The sequence below is a fragment of the Mustela lutreola genome, chromosome 1 (genome assembly GCF_030435805.1).
Source record: "Mustela lutreola isolate mMusLut2 chromosome 1, mMusLut2.pri, whole genome shotgun sequence".
Taxonomy (NCBI): Eukaryota; Metazoa; Chordata; class Mammalia; order Carnivora; family Mustelidae; genus Mustela; species Mustela lutreola.
The window spans coordinates 143548362-143555191 of NC_081290.1; the positions used below are offsets into that span (position 1 = coordinate 143548362).

Below are 6830 nucleotides of genomic sequence, written 5' to 3' on the forward strand. Positions count from 1 at the left end.
GTATGTGAAGCACATAAAAACAAACCTCCTTATGCCAAAGGCTAATGTGCTTGACCTCCCCCTGTTCTTGCTCTGTCACTGGTTGGGGTTCCTGAAGCATCACAGGGAAACCATGTGGTACGGAAAGAGTAGGGGTGAGCAAGGAGGGGAAAACATATTAATTGAGTATCTCTTGTCCTAGGCACTGTTCTAGGTACTTCCCATGTGAATGACTTATGATGATGAAGATCCTGGGGAAGGTAAGTAGAATCAGTAACTACTCTTTTCTGAGCTATTAAAATTATCACTAAGAAAACTCTTCCAAAAGCATTAAAAAAAAAAAAATCCTTCATTCCACTTGGAATGGGTCTATGAGCTTTCGAAATCACATACAAACATGGATAGGTTAAACCTGTTATACAAAATTGGTTGCTAGAAGCTGTTCGACTCTAGAAATGTAATGTATTCACATTTCTTTTTCAGAAAATCTCTCCTGAAAATATAGACGTTCCAGGTAACTATTGGTGATAACCCCTATGAATATTATTAGGATAATTAGGATTATTTTATCAGATTCTTTTAGCACAACTGGCAAAGTCATCTTATACTCTCTCTTTTTTATTTTTAAGGGCCATAACTGATACATCACAAATGGTTCTTAGATGTGTGTTGTGTTTAATTTTAAAAGATTTTCTCTGCTTGATGTCTCTAGAAGTTTTTAAACAAATACTATAGAGAAATTTATTTGGCAGCTTTCACAAGTAAACTGTTATCATCCTGGTATATATTTAAAAAGTTTTTCTTAACTTTTGTCAGTGTATACTAGTAAAATTTTGTGTTATGTTCATAGTGGTACTGTAAGTTCCTTGGCTTTGTATTACTTTATTTCATCAGAATGTTGTATCAAAGCTTTAAAATGAAATTTCTATAAAGAATTAGAGTTTTCCATGTGTTAAGTTTTAAATAAATTATGATTTAAAGTCCTCCCTTTATTATTTTTTTAAATATTTTATTTGTTTATTTGACAGAGATCACAAGTAGGCAGAGAGGCAGGCAGAGAGAGAGAGGGGGAAGCAAGCTCCCTGCCAAGCAGAGAGCCCAATGTGGGGCTCGATCCCAGGACCCTGGGACCACGACCTGAGCTGAAAGCAGAGGCTTTAAGCCACTGAGCCACCCAGGTGCCCTTAAAGTCCTCCCTTTAGATGCATTAATTCACTTTGATTTTTGTCTATTCTTTGTGAATACTTTTCAGACTTCTATAGATTTCCTTAAGGAAACTGTTTATAATTTTTAATAGAATAATATATTATGTGTTTTTAAGATCCTATGATATAAGTCATGAACCAAACTCTTTTGTATATATACTTCATGCTTAGAGACTATAAGCACGTAAATTGATGTTCATGTACATACTTAAATATTTAGGTTTTAAGTTTCTAAATTAACATTTTAAAACAGGGCTTTCAGAGTTTCCAAATCTGAGGAAATGTCCCTTCTGTTGTTTTTGATAAGCAACAAAAACTTTTTTTAAATTAATTTTTCAGGTGAAAATTTAACTTTTCACATTTTAATGGGTTGTTTTGGAAATAAAATCTTTCCCACAATAAGAAGCAAAAATTACAAGCCCACTAAGATATACTAAGGGCTTTAGGGCTATCTCATTAAAGCAGCAAATGACCTAAGGTTTGGCTTTTGTTTTGTTTTTTTTTTTTTTTTTTTTTTTGATTTGTTTTATTTTTTTTCTTTGTAAGATAGTTAACGGACTGCCATTGTTCTCTTCATTGCTGGGATTATTGTGACCTGAATTAGGAAAGCTTTTGTACTTTCACCCTTTAATTTAATTAGATAATGATTTTGTAGTCAGGAGTTCCCTGGAGATAACAAATTTATTGACACTGTAAATCAACCTCTCGATGCAATTTCATGTTGTTCATTTCATTGCTGGTGGACAGAGAGTCCACATGGAGTATGGGACAAATGTTAATTCTGCCAACTATTAAGTCTTCAGTGATCTAGGCCTATCTTTTTTTTTTTTTTTTTTTTTTTAGATTTTATTTATTTTTTTGACAGACAGAGATCACATGTAGGCAGAGAGGCAGGCAGAGAGAAAGGAGGAAGCAGGCTCCCCACCGAGCAGAGACCCCGATGCGGGGCTCGATCCCAGGACCCTGAGATCATGACCTGAGCTGAAGGCAGAGGCTTTAATACACTGAGCCACCCAGGCATCCCTAGGCCTATCTTGAAACTAATGGTGGAAAGGTTGGGATAGGAGGCTAAATCCATGAAGTCCTGCAGAGATGTCCTGCATTTCATACAATTAAATATGTTAAGATATTGGGTACTAGAATATTGCAATAAAGTAAGTCAGATGAATTTTTTGTTTTCCCAGTGCATAAATATGTTTACACAATTTTATAGCCTATTAAGTGTGTGGTAGCATTATGTTTTAGAAAAACAATGTACATACCTTAATTAAAAATACTTTATTGTTAAAAACGCTAACCATCATCTGAGCTTTCAGTGAGTCATACAAAATCTTTTCACTGGTGAAGGGTCTTACTTCAGTGTTGATGGCTGGTGACTGATCAGGGTAGTAGCTGCTGAAGGTCAAGGTGACTGTGGCAATTTCTTAAAATAAGACAACAGTTCTGCCACATCAACTGACTCTTCCACTCATGAACAATTTCTTTGGAGCATGTGATACTATTTGATAGCATTTTATTCATAAGAAAACTTATTTCACAACTGGAGTTGATCTTTTAAAACCCTGCTACTGCTTTATCCACTAAATCAGTACAATATTTGAAATCTTTTGTTGTCATTTCAACAGTCTTCACAGCATCCTCACCAGGGGTAGATTCCATCTCAAGAACCACTCACTTTTCTCACTCAAAAGAAGCAAATCCTCATCTGTTAAATTTTTATCATGAGACTATAATAATTCAGTCCCACCTTTAGGCTCCACTTTTAATTCTAGTTTTCTTGCTATTCCCACCACATCGGCATTTACTTCTTCTACTGAGTTCTTGAGCTCTTCAAAGTCATCCAGGGGGATTCAGGACCAGCTTCTATTGAACTACAGTTAATGTTGGTATGCTGACCTCTTTCCATGAATTGCAAGTGTTCCTAATGGCATCTAGAATGGTGAATCCTTTCCAGGGGGTTTTAATTTATATTGCCCAGATCCATCAGAAGAATCACTATCTATGGCAGCTATAGCTTTATGAAATGCATTTCTTAATTAATAGGATTTAAAAGTCAGAATTACTATTTGATCTATGGGCTGCAGAATGGATGTTGTGTTAGCAGGCATGAAAACAACATAATCTCATTGTCCATCTCCATTAGAGCTCTTGGTGCATTGTCAACAAACAGTCATATTTTTAAAAGAATCTTTACTTCTGAGCAGAAGGTCTCAACAGCGGGCTTAAAATATTTAGTAAACCATGTTGTATATGGATGTTCTGTCATCTAAGATTCTTCCATTTATAGAGCATAAGCAGAGTAGATTTTGCATAATTCTTTGCATAATTTTCAAGAGCCCTAGGAATGGTAAATGGATATTAGCTTCAACTTAAAATCACCAGCTGCATTAGCTCCTAACAAGAAATTCAGACTGATCTTTGAAACTGAAGTTGGGCATTTATTTCTCTTCTCTAGCTATGAAAGTACTAGATGGCATCTTCTTTCTGGTAGAGGGCTATTTCATCTACATTGGAAATCTGTTGTTCATTGTAGCCACCTTCTTCAATTATCTTAGCTGGATCTTCCGGAAAACTTGCTGCAGCTTCTACATCAGCACTTGCTTCTTCATGTACTTTTATGTGATGGGCAAAGCTTCTTTCCTTAAATTCTGCAAACATACCTCTGATAGCTTCCAGCTTTTCTTCTGAAGCTTCCTTACCTCTTTCAGCCCTCATGGAATTGAAGAGAGTTGGGGCCTTGGTCAGGATTAGGCTTTGGCTTAGAAGAATGTTGTGCCTGGTTTGATCTATCCAGACCACTCAGACTTTCTCCCTTTCAGCAATAAGACTGTTTTTCTTTCTTGTCATTTGTGTATTCATTGGAGTAGCATTTTTACTTTCCTTCAACAACTTTTCCCTTGCACTCACAACTTGGCTAACATGTGTTGGCTTTTGATATGCCTCCCTCACTATGCTTAATCATTTCTAGCTTTTGATTGAAAATGAGAGAAGTGTGACTCTTCCTTTCACTTGAATGCTTAGAGGTCATCGAAGAGTTATGAATTGGTCTAATTTCAGTATTGTTGTGTCTCAGGAAATAGGGAGGCTTGAGGAGAGGGAGAGAGATGAGGAGGAATGGTTGGTTGCTGGAGCAGTCAGAACATAAACAACATTTATCACTTAAGTTCACCATCTTACAAGGGTGTGGTTCATGGTGCCCCAAAACAACTACAATAGTAACATCAGAGATCACTGCATACAGATCACTGTAACAAATATAAGAACAATGAAAAAGATGGAAATGTTATGAGAATTATCAAAATGTGACACAGAGACATGAAGTGGGTAAATGCTATTAGAAAAATGGTGCCGATAGACTTGCTCAATGCAAAGTTACCACAAAACTTCAATTTGAAAAAATTGCAGTATCTGTGAAAGGCAATAAAACAAAGTATTTCTTTTCTTTTTTTTTTTTTTTTAAAGATTTTATTTATTTGTTTGTCAGAGAGAGAGTATTAGAGAAAGCATAAGCAGTGGGAATGGCAGGCAGAGGGAGAAGCAGGCTCCCTGCTGAGCATGGAGCTGATGCAGAACTTGATCCCATGACCCTGGGATCATGACCTGAGCTGAAGGAAGCCACTTAACCAACTGAGTCACCCAGACTTCCCTAAAACAAGGTGTTTCTATATATAATTTAACTGACAGAAAGTCTCATGTGCCAAAGTGAGGAGTGATAGGAGATGAGTTTAGAAGGCTAGGCAGGGGACAAATCATAAAGGGCCTTTCAGGCCATGTAAGTAATTTCTTTTTTTTTTTTTTTTTTTTTTTTTGACTTTAATGGAAAGCCAGTCTTTGCGAAGCCTATGTTGGCTATTACCCAGAAACTTTAATCAAAGAGGATTTATCTATTAAGAATGCATTCAGCTGTTAACCATAGGAAGAAACTGGGGTTTTTGCTAAAGGGGAGGTGGTGGGGGGATGGGGTGACTGGGGGATATACAATAAAGAGGGCATGTGATATAATGAGCACTGGGTGTTATACAAGACTGATGAATCACTGAAAGCTACTTCTGAAACTAATAATACGCTACATGCTAATTAATTGAATTTAAATAAAACATAAGTAATGATTTATAGCTTTAGATGCTTAACTTAGAAAAGAGGATGGGTAAAGGAGGTCAACTGTATGGTGACAATGGTAACTAGACTAACTCCTGTGATCACTTCGTATTGTATGCAATTGTAGAATTACTATGTTGTACACCTGAAACTAATACAACATTATATACCAACTTTACCTCACTATAAATCAATATATCAATCATAGAATAAAATATATTTTTTTTGTTTTTAAAGGTTTTATTTATTTGAGAGAGAGATCACAAATAAGCAGAGAGGTAGGCAGAGATAGAGAGGGAAGCAGGCTCCCTGCTGAGCGGAGAGCCCAATGCAGGGCTCGATCCCAGGACCCTGAGATCATCACCTGAGCAGAAGGCAGTGGCTTAACCCACTTGGCCACCCAGGCTCCCCAAAATAAAATATTATTTTGATCCTAAGTAGTTTTAGAATAATATCAAAGAGTCCCTGCTTGACATATTTTTTAAAAATAAATAATTTATTTTGTCATCATTAAAAAAAGGAATGCATTCAGTTGAAAACAACAGAGAACCCTATAAACAGTGCCCAAGATAAACCAGGGTTTTATTTGATTCACAGGATAAGAACACTGTACACTGTCAGTCCAAATTTGGCTCAGTGATATCAACAAGGATCTAGACTTCTTCCATTTTATTGTGCTCCATCCTTAACATGTGGCTTTTATATCTTGGTTGCAATATGGCTGCTTCATGCTTGGATATCATCACCACAGTCTTGGTAGGAAGAGGAAAGAAAGGGTTGAAAAGTATGTGGTTATTAGTCTGCCCTTTCTGAAAGCTCTTCTGGAAATCCTACTCAGGATTATTCTGATTATTTCTCTTTGGCCAGAACTGGGTCAAATGGTTACTTTTAAGTATGAGAGCAGCTCAGAAGACCAGTACTGAGCTGCCTACTCTGTGTCTCCAAACAAAATCAGGGCTCCATTGGTAAGAAAGAAAGCAGGCGGGTGGGGGGGGTGGATGTTACATAGACAACTAGCAGTGACTACTACCATGGGGGTCATGTTTCAGGCTATTTCAGGAATCATGGAGAGATGATGGAACTTCAACTAGGGTAATAGAGACAGTGGTAATAAGAGGTTGTCAGATTTATGATATTAAAAGAAAAGAGTCAACAAGTTCTCAATAGTGGATTTGTTGTGAGATGACAGAGGTAACAGATAGTCAGAGATGTTTTCCCCATTTTTGTCCTGCTTACCAGGTGAAAAATGGTATTATTTATGATGATAGTGAAAACTTGGGGAGGAGCAGATTTGGAAGGAAAAGAAATCTAGAATTCTAACTAAGGCACAAATATCACCACTGTTGATGTCAGAGGCAGGAGTGCTTTCACTAAGTAGTAGTAGATCTGCTGTGGCAGATATTTAGAGATTAGGCTGGTGATGGACATAACTTGAAATTTTTGAGCTTGTTAGTACATCATCTCATACAAAACAGCAGCCAGATGTAACAAGAGATCAGTTTGAAACTCTTGGGACCTTGAATCAAATGAATCCTCTGACGTCATTAT

General features: G+C 36.8%; 1 pseudogene; it reads right to left on the reverse strand.

The window, feature by feature from the left end:
* Positions 1-2496: 2496 nt before the first annotated feature.
* Positions 2497-4212, reverse strand: LOC131826207 (tigger transposable element-derived protein 1-like; annotated as a pseudogene).
* Between the last annotated feature and the right edge of the window lie 2618 nt (positions 4213-6830).